Source organism: Arachis stenosperma, chromosome 2 (assembly GCF_014773155.1).
Source record: "Arachis stenosperma cultivar V10309 chromosome 2, arast.V10309.gnm1.PFL2, whole genome shotgun sequence".
NCBI lineage: Eukaryota > Viridiplantae > Streptophyta > Magnoliopsida > Fabales > Fabaceae > Arachis > Arachis stenosperma.
The window spans coordinates 35,262,601-35,278,385 of NC_080378.1; the positions used below are offsets into that span (position 1 = coordinate 35,262,601).

A 15,785-nucleotide genomic window follows, 5' to 3' on the forward strand; every position below is an offset into this window, starting at 1 on the left:
TTCTTCTACCTCTTCCTTCTAATTTTCTTCTTCTCTGACACCTCAAGGAATCTCTATACTGTGACATAGAGGATTCCACATTTTCTTGTTCTATTCTCTTTCATATGAGCAGGAACAAGGACAAAGGCATTCTTGTTGAAGCTGACCCTGAACCTGAAAGGACCTTGAAGCGAAAGCTAAGAGAAGCTAAGGCACAACTCTCTGTAGAGGACCTAACAGAAATCTTCAAAGAAGAAGAAGACATGGCAGCCGAAAATAACAACAATGCCAACAATGCAAGGAAGGTGCTGGGTGACTTTACTGCACCTACTCCCGACTTCTATGGGAGAAGCATCTCTATCCCTGCCATTGGAGCAAACAACTTTGAGCTTAAGCCTCAATTAGTTTCTATGATGCAACAGAATTGCAAGTTTCATGGACTTCCATTGGAAGATCCTCATCAGTTCTTAGCTGAATTCTTGCAAATCTGTGACACTGTCAAGACTAATGGGGTTGACCCTGAAGTCTACAGACTTATGCTATTCCCTTTTGCTGTAAGAGACAGAGCTAGGACATGGTTGGACTCACAACCTAAAGAAAGCCTGGACTCATGGGAAAAGCTAGTCAATGCCTTCTTGGCAAAGTTCTTTCCACCTCAAAAATTGAGTAAGCTTAGAGTGGAAGTCCAAACCTTCAGACAGAAGGATGGAGAATCCCTCTATGAAGCTTGGGAAAGATACAAACAGTTGATCAGAAAATGTCCTTCTGACATGCTTTCTGAATGGAGCATCATAGGTATTTTCTATGATGGTCTCTCTGAACTATCCAAGATGTCTTTGGATAGCTCTGCTGGAGGATCTCTTCATCTGATACAGAAGCTCAAGAACTAATTGAAATGGTTGCAAATAACCAATTCATGTACACTTCTGAAAGGAATCCTGTGAACAATGGGACAAATCAGAAGAAAGGAGTTCTTGAGATTGATACTCTGAATGCCATATTGGCTCAGAACAAGATATTGACTCAACAAGTCAATTTGATTTCTCAAAGTCTGTCTGGAATGCAAAATGCACCAAGCAGTACTAAGGATGCTTCATCTGAAGAAGAAGCCTATGATCCTGAGAACCCTTCAATGGAAGAGGTGAATTACCTAGGAGAACCCTATGGAAACACCTATAATTCTTCATGGAGAAATCATCCAAATTTCTCATGGAAGGATCAACAGAGACCTCAACAAGGTTTTAACAACAATAATGGTGGAAGAAACAGGTTTAGCAATGGCAAGCCTTTTCCATCATCTTCTCAGCAACAGACAGAGAATTCTAAGTAGAACCCCTCTGACTTAGCAACTATGGTCTCTGATCTAATCAAAACCACTCAAAGTTTCATGACTGAAACAAGGTCCTCCATTAGAAACTTGGAGGCACAAGTGGGACAGCTGAGCAAGAAAATTACTGAACTCCCTCCTAGTACTCTCCCAAGCAATACAGAAGAAAATCCAAAAGGAGAGTGCAAGGCCATCAACATGGCCGAATTTGGAGAGGAAGGAGAGGAAGTGAACGCCACTGAGGAAGACCTCAATGGGCGTGCACTAGCCTCCACTGAGTTCCCCAATGAGGAACCATGGGAATCTAAGGCTCAAAATGAGACCATAGAGATTCCATTGGACTTACTTCTGCCTTTCATGAGCTCTGATGAGTATTCTTCCTCTGAAGAGGATGAGTATGTCACTGAAGAGCAAGTTGCTAAATACCTTGGAGCAATCATGAAGCTAAATGACAAGTTATTTGGAAATGAGACTTGGGAGGATGAACCCCCTTTGCTCACCAAAGAATTGGATGACTTGTCTAGGCAGAAATTACCTCAAAAGAGGCAGGACCCTGGGAAGTTCTCCATACCTTGTACCATAGGCACCATGACCTTCAACAAGGCTCTGTGTGACTTAGGGTCAAGTGTAAACCTCATGCCTCTCTCTGTAATGGAGAAACTAGGGATCTTTGAGGTGCAAGCTGCAAGAATCTCATTAGAGATGGCAGACAACTCAAGAAAACAAGCTCATGGACTTGTAGAGGATGTTTTGGTGAAGATTGAAGACCACTATATCCCTGCTGATTTCATAGTCCTAGAGACTGGGAAGTGCATGGATGAATCCATCATCCTTGGCAGACCCTTCCTAGCCACAGCAAAGGCTGTGATTGATGTTGATAGAGGTGAACTGATCATTCAAGTGAATGAAGAATCCTTTGTGTTTAAGGCTCAAGGATATCCCTCTGTCACCATGGAGAGGAAGCATGAAGAGCTTCTCTCAAATCAGAGTCAAGCAGAGCCCCCACAGTCAAACTCTAAGTTTGATGTTGGGAGGCCACAACCAAACTCTAAGTTTGGTGTTGAACCCCCACATTCAAACTCTAAGTTTGGTGTTGGGAGGTTCCAACATTGCTCTGAGAAAATATGAGGCTCCATGAGAGCCATCTGTCAAGCTAATGCAATTAAAGAAGCGCTTGTTGGGAGGCAACCCAATGTTATATTTTATATTTTTCTTTGTTATTCTATTTTATTTTGTAGGTTGATGATCATGAGAAGTCACAAAATCAATTGAAGAAGCAAAAACAGAATGAAAAACAGGAAGAAAAATAGCACACCCTGGAGGAAGAACCTACTGGCATTTAAACGCCAGTAAGGTTAGCAGATGGGCGTTTACCGCCCAGTCTGGCACCATTCTGGGCGTTTAACGCCAGAAAGGGGCACCAGACTGGCGTTAAACGCCAAGAAAGGGCAGGAACCTGGCGTTAAACGCCAGAAATGGGCACCAGCCCGGCGTTTAACGCCAGAATTGGCTCAAAACGTGATTTTGCATGCCATTTGGTGCAGGGATGACTTTTCCTTGACACCTCAGGATCTGTGGACCCCACAGGATCCCCACAAAACCCCACCTACCTCACCCTTCAAATTCAAACTACTTTCCCTCCCAAACCCACCCATACATGACCGAAGCATGAGACCCCTCTCCTATATAAACCCTTCTTCACCCCTTCATTTTCACACAACCTAAACACCACTTCTCACCCTCTTTGGCCGAACACAAAAGCCATTCCCTTCTCCCTCATTTCTTTTTCTTCTACTCTTTTCTTTCTTCTTTTGCTCGAGGACGAGCAAACCTTTTAAGTTTGGTGTGGTAAAAGCGTTGCTTTTTCGTTTTTCCATAACCATTTATGGCATCCAAGGCCGGAGAAACCTCTAGAAAGAGGAAAGGGAAGGCAAAAGCTTTCACCTCCGAGTCATGGGAGATGGAGAGATTCATCTCAAGGGTGCATCAAGACCACTTCTATGAAGTTGTGGCCATGAAGAAGGGTCAACTTTGATCAAAGGTTGGACCAAGTCCTTACAGACATTTGTGAAGAGGGCGCTCAATGGAAGAAAGATTCAAGAGGAAAGCCGGTTCAATTGAGAAGGCATGACCTCAAGCCCATCACTAAGAAAAGGATGGAGCAAACAAGAGACCCTACTCATCATGAAATCCTTGAGATACCTCAAGGGATGCACTTTCCTCCACAAAACTATTGGGAGCAACTGAACACCTCCCTAGGAGAATTAAGTTCCAACATGGGACAACTAAGGGTAGAGCACCAAGAACATCCCATCCTCCTCCATGAAATTAGAGAAGATCAAAGAATCATGAGAGAGGAGCAACAAAGACAAGGAAGAGACATTGAGGAGCTCAAGCACTCCATAAGACCTTCAAGAGGAAGAACAAGCCGCAATAACTAAGGTGGACCCGTTCTTTAATCTCCTTGTTCTTTATTTTCTTGTTTTTTTTCGAAATTTAGTGCTTATGTTTATCTATGTTTGTGTCTTATGATCATTAGTGTCTTAGTGTCTATGCCTTAAAGTTATGAATGTCCTATGAATCCATCACCTCTCTTGAATAAAAAATTTGTTCTTAATTGGAAAGAAGAAAGAATTGCATGAATTTTGAATTTTATAACAGTTTGATTATTTTGATGTGGTGGCAATATTTTTGTTTTCTGAATGTATGCTTAAACAGTGCATATGTCTTTTGAATTTGTGGTTCATGAATGTTGGCTCTTGAAAGAATGATGAAAAAGGAGACATGTTACTGAGGATCTGAAAAATCATTAAAAATGATTCTTGAAGCAAGAAAAAGCAGTGAATACAAAAAAAAACGAAAAAAAAAAGAGAAAGAAAAAAACGAAAAAAAAAGAAAGAAATAAAGTTGTGATCCAAGGCAAAAAGAGTGTGCTTAAGAACCCTGGACACCTCTAGTTGGGGACTCTAGCAAAGTTGAGTCACAATCTGAAAAGGTTCACCCAATTATGTGTCTGTGGCATGTATGTATCCGGTGGTAATACTGGAAGACAGAGTGCTTTGGGCCACAGCCAAGACTCAATAAGTAGCTGTGTTCAAGAATCATCATACTTAACTAAGAGAATCAATAACACTATCTGGATTCTGAGTTCCTAAAGAAGCCAATCATTCTGAATTTCAAAGGATAAAGTGAGATGCCAAAACTGTTCAGAGGCAAAAAGCTAAAATCCCCGCTCATCTAATTAATACTGATCTTCATAGATGTTTTTGGAGTTCATTGCATATTCTCTTCTTTTTATCTTATTTGATTTTCAGTTGCTTGGGGACAAGCAACAATTTAAGTTTGGTGTTGTGATGAGCGGATAATTTGTACGCTTTTTGGCATTGTTTTTAGTATGTTTTTAGTATATTTGGTTTAGTTTTTAGTATATTTTTATTAGTTTTTAGTTAAAATTCACTTTTTTGGACTTTACTACGAGTTTGTGTGTTTTTCTGTGATTTCAGGTATTTTCTGGCTGAAATTGAGGGACCTGAGCAAAAATCTGATTCAGAGACTGAAAAGGACTGCAGATGTGATGAGCGGATAATTTATACGCTTTTTGGCATTGTTTTTAGGTAGTTTTTAGCAAGTTCAAGCTACTTTTAGGGATGTTTTCCTTAGTTTTTATGTTAAATTTACATTTCTGGACTTTACTATGAGTTTGTGTGTTTTTCTGTGATTTCTGGCTGAAATTGAGGAATTTGAGCAAAACTCTGAAAAAGGCTGACAAAAGGACTGCTGATGCTGTTGGATTCTGACCTCCCTGCACTCGAAATAGATTTTCTGGAGCTACAGAACTCCAATTGGCGCGCTCTCAACGGCGTTGGAAAGTAGACATCCAGGGCTTTCCAGCAATATATACTAGTCCATACTTTATTCGAAGAATGACGACGTAACTTGGCGTTGAACGCCAAGTACATGCTGCTGTCTGGAGTTAAACGCCAGAAAAACGTCATGATCCAGAGTTGAACGCCCAAAACACGTCATAACTCGAAGTTCAACTCCAAGAGAAGCCTCAGCTCGTGGATAGATCAAGCTCAGCCCAAACACACACCAAGTGGGCCCCGGAAGTGGATTTATGCATCAATTACTTACTCATGTAAACCCTAGTAGCTAGTCTAGTATATATAGGACATTTATCTATTGTATTAGACATCTTTTGACCACTTTAACTCTTTGAATATTCGGTCACTTGATCATGGAGAGGGCTGGCCATTCGGCCATGCCTGAACCTCTTTCACTTATGTATTTTCAACGGTGGAGTTTCTACACACCATAGATTAAGGGTGTGGAGCTCTGCTGTACCTCAAGTATCAATGCAATTCTATTTTCTTTTATTCGGTCTCTATCTTATTCTTATTCCAAGATATTCATTCGCACCCAAGAACATGATGAATGTAATGAGTAAATAACCCTCATTCTCATTCTCACTTATGAACGCGCGTGATTGACAACCACTTCCGTTCTACATGCAACAGAGCTTGAATGCGTATCTCTTAGATTCCCCAACGGAATCTTCGTGGTATAAGCTAGATGGATGGCGGCATTTATGAGGATCCGGAAAGTCTCACCTTGTCTGTGGTATTCCGAGTAGGATCCTGGGAATCCGGAAAGTCTAACCTTGTCTGTGGTATTCCGAGTAGGATTCCGGTAATGAATGACTGTGACGTGCTTCAAACTTGTAACCTGCTGGGCGTTAGTGACAGACGCAAAAGAATCAAGGGATTCTATTCCAGTAGGAGCGGGAACCAACCAGTGATTGGCCGTACTGTGACAGAGTGCGTGAGCATTAGCTTTCACTGCGAGGATGGGATGTAGCCATCAACCATGGGTGATGCCTCCAGACTGATTAGCTGTGCGAGTGACAGCCGCATAGGATATTTTCCCGAGAGGATGAAAGTAGCCACAGCTGATGGTGAACCCCTATACAAAGCTTGCCATGGAAAGGAGTAAGAAGGACTGAGTAGAAGCAGTGGGAGAGCAGGCGTCCGTGAGCTCTACAGCATCTCCATTCCGCTTATCTGAAATTTCCACCAATGAATCTGCATAAGTATTCTATCCCTTTTATTATTCCTTTTTATTTATTATTTATTCCAATAATCAAAATTACCCTTTAATCTCCCTAACTGAGATTTGCAAGGTGACCATAGCTTGCTTCATGCCAACAATCTCTGTGGATTCGACCCTTACTCACGTAAGGTTTATTACTTGGACGACCCAGTACACTTGCTGGTTAGTTGAACGGAGTTGTGAAAATAAACAGTGCCCTAAGAGTAAAATCATACAAGTATAAAAGAACATGTGATCACAATTTCGTCCACCAAGATGCTGTTGGATTCTGACCTCCCTGCACTCGAAGTGGATTTTCTGGAGCTACAGAAGCCCAATTGGCGCGCTTTCAACGGCGTTGGAAAGTAGACATCCTGGGCTTTCCAGCAATATATGATAGTCCATACTTTGCCCAAGATTTGATGGCCCAAACCGGCGTTCAAAGTCACCCTCAGAAATTCCAGCGTTAAACGCCGGAACTGGCACCAAAATGGGAGTTAAACGCCCAAACTGGCATAAAAGCTGGCGTTTAACTCCAAGAAGAGTCTCTACACGAAAAATGCTTCATTGCTCAGCCCAAGCACACACCAAGTGGGCCCGGAAGTGGATTTTTATGTCATTTACTCATCTTTGTAACCCTTAGGCTACTAGTTTTCTATAAGTAGGACCTTTTACTATTGTATTTTAATCATCTGATCTTTGGAATCTTTTGTTCTTTAGATCTTTTGATCACTTTGGGAGGCTGGCCATTCGGCCATGCCTAGACCTTGTTCTTATGTATTTTCGACGGTGGAGTTTCTACACACCATAGATTAAGGTGTGGAGCTCTGCTGTACCTCAAGTATTAATGCAATTACTATTGTTCTTCTATTCAATTCCGCTTGTTCTTTGTCCAAGATATCACTTGTTCTTCAACTTGATGAATGTGATGATCCGTGACACTCATCATCATTCTCACCTATGAACGTGTGACTGACAACCACCTCCGTTCTACCTTAGATTGGGTGAATATCTCTTGGATTCCTGATACACGATGCATGGTTGATCGCCTGACAACCGAGTGCTCGCCTGACAAACGAGCCAGCCATTCCGTGAGATCAGAGTCTTCATGGTATAGGCAAGAACTGATGGCGGCATTCAAGAGAATCCGGAAGGTTTAACCTTGTCTGTGGTATTCTGAGTAGGATTCAATGATTGAATGACTGTGACGTGCTTCAAACTCCTGAAGGCGGGGCGTTAGTGACAGACGCAAAAGAATCACTGGATTCTATTTCGGCCTGATCGAGAACCGACAGATGGATAGCCGTGCCGTGACAGGGTGCGTTGAACATTTCCACTGAGAGGATGGGAGGTAGCCACTGACAACGGTGAAACCCTTGCATAAGCTTGCCATGGAAAGGAGTAAGAAGGATTGGATGAAGACAGTAGGAAAGCAGAGAGACGGAAGGGACCAAGCATCTCCATTCGCTTATCTGAAATTCCTACCAATGAATTACATAAGTACCTCTATCTTTATCTTTATGTTTTATTCATATATCACTATACCCATTTGAGTCTGCCTGACTAAGATTTACAAGGTGACCATAGCTTGCTTCATACCAACAATCTCCGTGGGATCGACCCTTACTCGCGTAAGGTTTATTACTTGGACGACCCAGTGCACTTGCTGGTTAGTTGTGCGAAGTTGTGTTTATGCCATGGTATTGAACACCAAGTTTTTGGATTCATTACCGGGGATTATTTGAGTTGTGAAAAGTATTGATCACAATTTCGTGCACCAAGTTTTTGGCGCCGTTGCCGGGGATTGTTTCGTGTATGGACAACTGACGGTTCATCTTGTTGCTTAGATTAGGTATTTTTCAGAATTCTTAAGAATGAGTTCTAGAGTTTCATGATGATCCGTTGAAGTCTGGCTGGCTGTGAAGCCATGTCTAATCTTATTGGACCGAGGTTTCAACTGATCATCACAAGAGCTTGTTGATCCCTATCAATCTTGCTATTGGAGCAATGATCTGCTAAGGCTTGGCTGGCCATTGGCCATGTCTAGTGTTTTGGACCGAAGCTTTCTTTGAAAGCTTGGCAGGCTGTGAGGCCATGTCTAATTCCTGGACCGGAGTCTTAGACTAGCATTGCAATGATTCCTGGAATCCAAATTAAGAATTCTGAAACCTTTATTTTCTATTTCCAAATAATTTTCGAAAAATCCAAAAAAAAAATTTTCAAAATCATAAAAACCAAAAATATTTTATGTTTCTTGTTTGAGTCTAGTGTCAAATTTTAAGTTTGGTGTCTTGCATGCATTGTTCATTTGATCTTGGTTCTATTTTCAAGTCAATAGTACAGGGAACTGAAGATTCAGAACATGCAGCAGAGGAGTTACACAGAAAAAGCTGGGCGTTCAAAACGCCCAGTGAAGAAGGACAGACTGGCATTTAAACGCCAGCCAGGGTGCCTGGTTAGGCGTTTAACGCCCAAAAAGGTAGTGCATTGGGCGTTAAACGCCAGAATGTGCACCATTCTGGGCGTTTAACGCCAGGATGGCACAAGGGGGAGGATTTTGTTTTCAAATCAATTTTTTTTCAAATTTTCAAAGTTTTTCAAAATCAAATCTTTTTCAAATCATATCTTTTCAATCAAATGTTTTCAAAATCAATTTCTTTCCTTTTTCAAAGATACTTGCTAACAATTAATGATTTGATTGAACATTTCAAGTGTGTTGCCTTTTCTGTTGAGAAAGGTTTAATGTTTGAATCATATCTTTTCTTGTTAGACAAGTCATTAATTTTTAAAATCAAATCTTTTTAAAATTGTTTTTCAATCATATTTTTTAAAAAACCATAACTTTTCAATCAAATCTTTTTAATCACATTTTTTTTCAAAACAATTCTCAATCATATCTTTTTAAACTCTAATTTCAAGATCTTTTTCAAAAATTACTTGATTTCTTTCCCACTCTTGGTTTTCGAAAATCAAATTAAAGTTTTTCAAAATGTTTTTAAAATCTTTTTAATTAATTTTCGAAAATTTTTTTCCTCTCTTCTCACATCCTTCCATTTATGGAGTACCACTCCTTCTCAATGCACAATTCGAACTCTATCTGATTAAGTTCGAATTCTTCTACCTCTTCCTTCTAATTTTCTTCTTCTCTGACACCTCAAGGAATCTCTATACTGTGACATAGAGGATTCCACATTTTCTTGTTCTATTCTCTTTCATATGAGCAGGAACAAGGACAAAGGCATTCTTGTTGAAGCTGACCCTGAACCTGAAAGGACCTTGAAGCGAAAGCTAAGAGAAGCTAAGGCACAACTCTCTGTAGAGGACCTAACAGAAATCTTCAAAGAAGAAGAAGACATGGCAGCCGAAAATAACAACAATGCCAACAATGCAAGGAAGGTGCTGGGTGACTTTACTGCACCTACTCCCGACTTCTATGGGAGAAGCATCTCTATCCCTGCCATTGGAGCAAACAACTTTGAGCTTAAGCCTCAATTAGTTTCTATGATGCAACAGAATTGCAAGTTTCATGGACTTCCATTGGAAGATCCTCATCAGTTCTTAGCTGAATTCTTGCAAATCTGTGACACTGTCAAGACTAATGGGGTTGACCCTGAAGTCTACAGACTTATGCTATTCCCTTTTGCTGTAAGAGACAGAGCTAGGACATGGTTGGACTCACAACCTAAAGAAAGCCTGGACTCATGGGAAAAGCTAGTTAATGCCTTCTTGGCAAAGTTCTTTCCACCTCAAAAATTGAGTAAGCTTAGAGTGGAAGTCCAAACCTTCAGACAGAAGGATGGAGAATCCCTCTATGAAGCTTGGGAAAGATACAAACAGTTGATCAGAAAATGTCCTTCTGACATGCTTTCTGAATGGAGCATCATAGGTATTTTCTATGATGGTCTCTCTGAACTATCCAAGATGTCTTTGGATAGCTCTGCTGGAGGATCTCTTCATCTGATACAGAAGCTCAAGAACTAATTGAAATGGTTGCAAATAACCAATTCATGTACACTTCTGAAAGGAATCCTGTGAACAATGGGACAAATCAGAAGAAAGGAGTTCTTGAGATTGATACTCTGAATGCCATATTGGCTCAGAACAAGATATTGACTCAACAAGTCAATTTGATTTCTCAAAGTCTGTCTGGAATGCAAAATGCACCAAGCAGTACTAAGGATGCTTCATCTGAAGAAGAAGCCTATGATCCTGAGAACCCTTCAATGGAAGAGGTGAATTACCTAGGAGAACCCTATGGAAACACCTATAATTCTTCATGGAGAAATCATCCAAATTTCTCATGGAAGGATCAACAGAGACCTCAACAAGGTTTCAACAACAATAATGGTGGAAGAAACAGGTTTAGCAATGGCAAGCCTTTTCCATCATCTTCTCAGCAACAGACAGAGAATTCTAAGCAGAACCCCTCTGACTTAGCAACTATGGTCTCTGATCTAATCAAAACCACTCAAAGTTTCATGACTGAAACAAGGTCCTCCATTAGAAACTTGGAGGCACAAGTGGGACAGCTGAGCAAGAAAATTACTGAACTCCCTCCTAGTACTCTCCCAAGCAATACAGAAGAAAATCCAAAAGGAGAGTGCAAGGCCATCAACATGGCCGAATTTGGAGAGGAAGGAGAGGAAGTGAACGCCACTGAGGAAGACATAAGTACCTACCAATGAATTACATAAGTACCTCTATCTTTATCTTTATGCTTTATTCGTATATCTCTATACCCATTTGAGTCTGCCTGACTAAGATTTACAAGGTGACCATAGCTTGCTTCATACCAACAATCTCCGTGGGATCGACCCTTACTCGCGTAAGGTTTATTACTTGGACGACCCAGTGCACTTGCTGGTTAGTTGTGCGAAGTTGTGTTTATGCCATGGTATTGAACACCAAGTTTTTGGATTCATTACCGGGGATTATTTGAGTTGCGAAAAGTATTGATCACAATTTCGTGCACCAGGCATCTAGATCTAATGTATGATAGTAACTTGGTACATCCGATAGCACCGGAATCGGGTGGGGGTAGGCAAAATATAGCGCACCGCTGTCTCGGCAGTGTTTCTGGTACAAACTCCTCCTCATCATCATCTTCAGGGGAATCACTATCATCGCTATTCGCAACGTACTCTTCGTCGGAGTCTTCCTCACCCATCTCCGTGTCTTCCACTGGACTGGCAACATGAATCGGTGGTGGTGCGAGAGGTGGGTCATCCTGCACAAAGGTCGAGTGTGCAGAACCACCACCACTAACATCACCAACTTCGGTGGAAAGTTCCATCACTTGTTCTGTCATGATTCTCCCCTGGGTGTCAAACATGAGTCGCATATGCTCATCGCCCTAGAGGCGAAATAGTCGAAACCGAAAAACTCCATTACCTGATGGTGCTAGCAACCTATACCCCATCCTTCTAATCCTTCTTCTCCCTATGCCACCAAGGTTGCTTAAAATTTTCAACTCAGACAACAAACTTATGTGTCGGGTGTACAAATAATATTTATTATATAATTAATATTTAAAATAATAAAAAATAATATAATTTAATGGGAAGGAGAGTACTATTATACTGCCATGTGCAAGTGTGGTCCATGCACGAAGCTATTAATCCGAAATCAGAGTTTATTTTTGGAGTCCCAACTTAGTAGGATCTGATGAATGCACATAATAAACATAGCTTGCTTTTCTCAGGGGAATGCATGCCTCTCTAGTTTTCAACTTTTCATTGCTTTGCTTCATCAACAATTCTATCTGCACATATGCATGTGATTTTTCCATGGTTCTGAAAATTGGACTGAAACTAGTCGAGCAAACTGGGTTTAATCAAAAACTGACAATGAAAACGTAAATTTGAAACCAACCTAAAAACTGTTGAACCAATTGGTTAAAAAAAACAAACAAATAACCCTCCTCTCCCCGGGCAGGGACACGCCCCCTTCTTCCCCTAAACCCACCTCCTCATTCGTCAAAGCAAAGAAAGCAAAGCCATTCTCTTTGAAGAAACAAAACCCAAACCAAACCCTAGCATTTTCTGTCCGGTTCTGCTGTCGCTGTCCGTAGTTGTCGGCGCCTCCATGACTTCCGCCTTCCCCTTGTCCCAAACCCTCAACTTATGCCCCCTCCACCTTTCGTTCCTAACTTCCTTTCCTTCCTTCGTTCTTATCAACTAAGAGAGAAAATCCTAGCTAGCCTCCATCGTGCACGAAATTGTAATCCCAATATCAAAATCAAGATTTCTTATGATTTCGTACCACTAACCAACAAGTGCACTGGGTCGTCCAAGTAATACCTTACGTGAGTAAGGGTCGATCCCACAGAGATTATTGGTTTGAAGCAAGCTATGTTTATTTTATTATTCTTAGTCAGGATATCAATTATAATTATCAATTTGAATTATTAGAAAAATAAAAGAGCATGAAATAATTACTTGTTATGCAATAATGGAGAATATGTTGGAGTTTTGGAGATGCTTTGTCCTTCTTATTTAAGCTTTCCTCTTGTATTCCTCTTCCCACACGCAAGGCTCCTTGAATGGCAAGCTGTATGAAGGGTGTCACCGTTTTCAATGGCTACTTCCCATCCTCTCAGTGAAAATGGTCCAAATGCTCTGTCACAGTACGGCTAATCATCTGTTGGTTCTCGATCATGCCGGAATAGAATCCGTTGATTCTTTTGCGTTTGTCATCACGCTCAACAATCGCGAGTTTGAAGCTCGTCACAGCCATCCAATCCTTGAATCCTACTTGGAATACCACAGACAAGGTTTAGACTTTCCGGATTCTCATGAATGCCGCCATCAATTCTAGCTTATACCACGAAGATTCTGATTAAGGAATCTAAGAGATACTCATTCAATCTAATGTAGAACGGAAGTGGTTGTCAGGCACACGTTCATGGGTTGAGGAAGGTGATGAGTGTCACAGATCATCACCTTCTTCATAGTGAAGCGCGAATGAATATCTTAGATAGGAACAAGCGTGTTTGAATGGAAAACAGAAAGAATTGCATTAATTCAACGGGACGCTGCAGAGCTCCTCACCCCCAACAATGGGGTTTAGAGACTCATGCCGTCAAAGAGTATAAAATTCATATCTAAAAAATGTCATGAGATACAAAATAAGTCTCTAAAAGTTGTTTAAATACTAAACTAGTAACCTAGGTTTACAGAGAATGAGTAAACTAAGATGGATAGTGCAGAAATCCATTTCTGGGGCCCACTTGGTATATGTTGGGGCTGAGACTTAAGCTTCTCACGTGTCTGGGCTGTTTCTGGAGTTGAACGCCAAGTTGTAACGTGTTTCTGGCGTTCAACTCTGGTTCGTGACGTGTTTCTGGCGCTGGCCGCCAGACTGTAACATGGAACTGGCGTTAAACGCCAGTTTATGTCGTCTATCTTCGCGCAAAATATGGACTATTATATATTGCTGGAAAGCTCTGGATGTCTACTTTCCAACCCAATTGAGAGAGCGCCAATTGGACTCCTGTAGCTCCAGAAAATCCATTCTGAGTGCAGGAAGGTCAGAATCCAACAACAGCAGCAGTCCTTTTTCTGCCTAAATTAGATTTTTGCTCAGCTCCCTCAATTTCAGCCAGAAAATACTTGAAATCATAGAAAAACACACAAAGTCATAGTAAAATCTAGAAATATGATTTTTGCTTAAAAACTAATAAAATTCTATTAAAAACTAATAAAAACATGCTAAAATCTACATGAAATTACCCCCAAAAAGCGTATAAAATATCCGCTCATCACAACACCAAACTTAAACTGTTGCTTGTCCTCAAGCAACTAGATAAATAAAATAGGATGAAAAGAAATTAAGAAGCAATAATATTTTAGAGTTTTAAGTGGAGCTCAGATTCTTATTCAGATGAGCGGGGCTAGTAGCTTTTTGACTTCCGAACAGTTTTGGCATCTCACTTTATCCTTTGAAATTCAGAATGATTGGCATCCATAAGAACTCAGAGTTCAGATAGTATTATTGATTCTCCTAGTGTAGTATGTTGATTCTTGAACACAGTTACTTTATGAGTCTTGGCCGTGGCCCTAAGCACTTTGTTTTCCAATATTACCACCGGATACATAAATGCCACAGACATATAATTGGGTGAACCTTTTCAGATTGTGACTTAGCTTTGCTAAAGTCCCCAATTAGAGGTGTCCAGAGTTCTTAAGCACACTCTTTTACCTTGGATCACGACTTTAACCACTCAGTCTCAAGCTTTTCACTTGGACTTGCATGCCACAAGCACATGGTTAGGGACAGCTTGATTTAGCCGCTTAGGCCTGGAATTACTTCCTTGAGCCCTCCTATCCACTGATGCTCAAAGCCTTGGATTCTTTTCACCCTTGCCTTTTGGTTTTAAAGGCTATTGGCTTTTTTTCTTTTTCTTGATCTAATGATTCCTTGTAATTTTTCTCTCTCTTTTTTTTCACTGCTTTTTCTTGCTTCAAGAATCAAATTCATGATTTTTCAGATCATCAATAATATTTTTCGTGTTCCTCATTCTTTCAAGAGCCAACAATTTTAACATTCATGAAATTCAAGATAAAAAATATGCACTGTTCAAGCATTCATTCAGAAGACAAAAAGTATTGCCACCACATATAATTAATTATAATTTTTCTTATTAAGAACTCGAAAAATATAAATTACTTCTTTATTCTAAAAATCTACTATTTTATTCATGTTTGATGATGATGAGAAAAATAAATTATAACTTAATTGAAAATAAAATCAAAATAGATATACTAATTACCACTACTCCTATATATCTTCTAAGGTAAATTCCTATAATAACACTATCACAGAGTTAAAGCTAAAATTAGAACTCAACAACCTGTATTTTGGGAAGTGGATGTTCCTCTAGTCTGTGGGGTGCTTGGTCCTTCAAGAATTAATTTCTGACGCTTCAGCTCCCTCAAGTCACGCCCTTGCTCCTCTTGTTCCCTAAGCAATTTGCAAAGCATGCTACTTTGATTATTCTGTTCTTCCTTTATTTGGTTCATAGCTTCTTGCAACTTGGAAACAGATGCCTCAAGATGCTCCCAATATTCGAATTGAGGGGGTTCTGGGAGGAATTCTTGTGCTCTCCTCTTGATTGGGTCATCTTGCAACTGTTGTCTTTCCATTGATATTTTAGTGATTGGCCGCTCAACTGAGATATACTCAGTTATTCCCATCCTCACTCCAGCATCTCTGCAGAGAATAGAAATTAAGCTTGGATAGGCCAATTTGGCATCTTTGAAGTTCTTGTTTGCTATTTTGTAGAGTTCACACGAGATTAGTTGATGAACTTCTACTTCTCTTCCTAACATGATGTAGTGAATCATCACTGCTCTTTTAACAGTGACTTCAGAACGATTGCTAGTGGGCAATA

At 40.4% G+C, this 15,785-nt stretch overlaps 2 non-coding genes across 2 annotated transcripts; both read right to left on the reverse strand.

The window, feature by feature from the left end:
* Window positions 1-647: 647 nt before the first annotated feature.
* On the reverse strand, window positions 648-755 carry LOC130964965 (small nucleolar RNA R71). Its single transcript, XR_009081027.1, has one exon. It is a non-coding gene; the product is annotated as a small nucleolar RNA R71 (small nucleolar RNA).
* Window positions 756-10,153: 9,398 nt separating this feature from the next.
* On the reverse strand, window positions 10,154-10,261 carry LOC130964966 (small nucleolar RNA R71). Its single transcript, XR_009081028.1, has one exon. It is a non-coding gene; the product is annotated as a small nucleolar RNA R71 (small nucleolar RNA).
* Window positions 10,262-15,785: the final 5,524 nt, after the last annotated feature.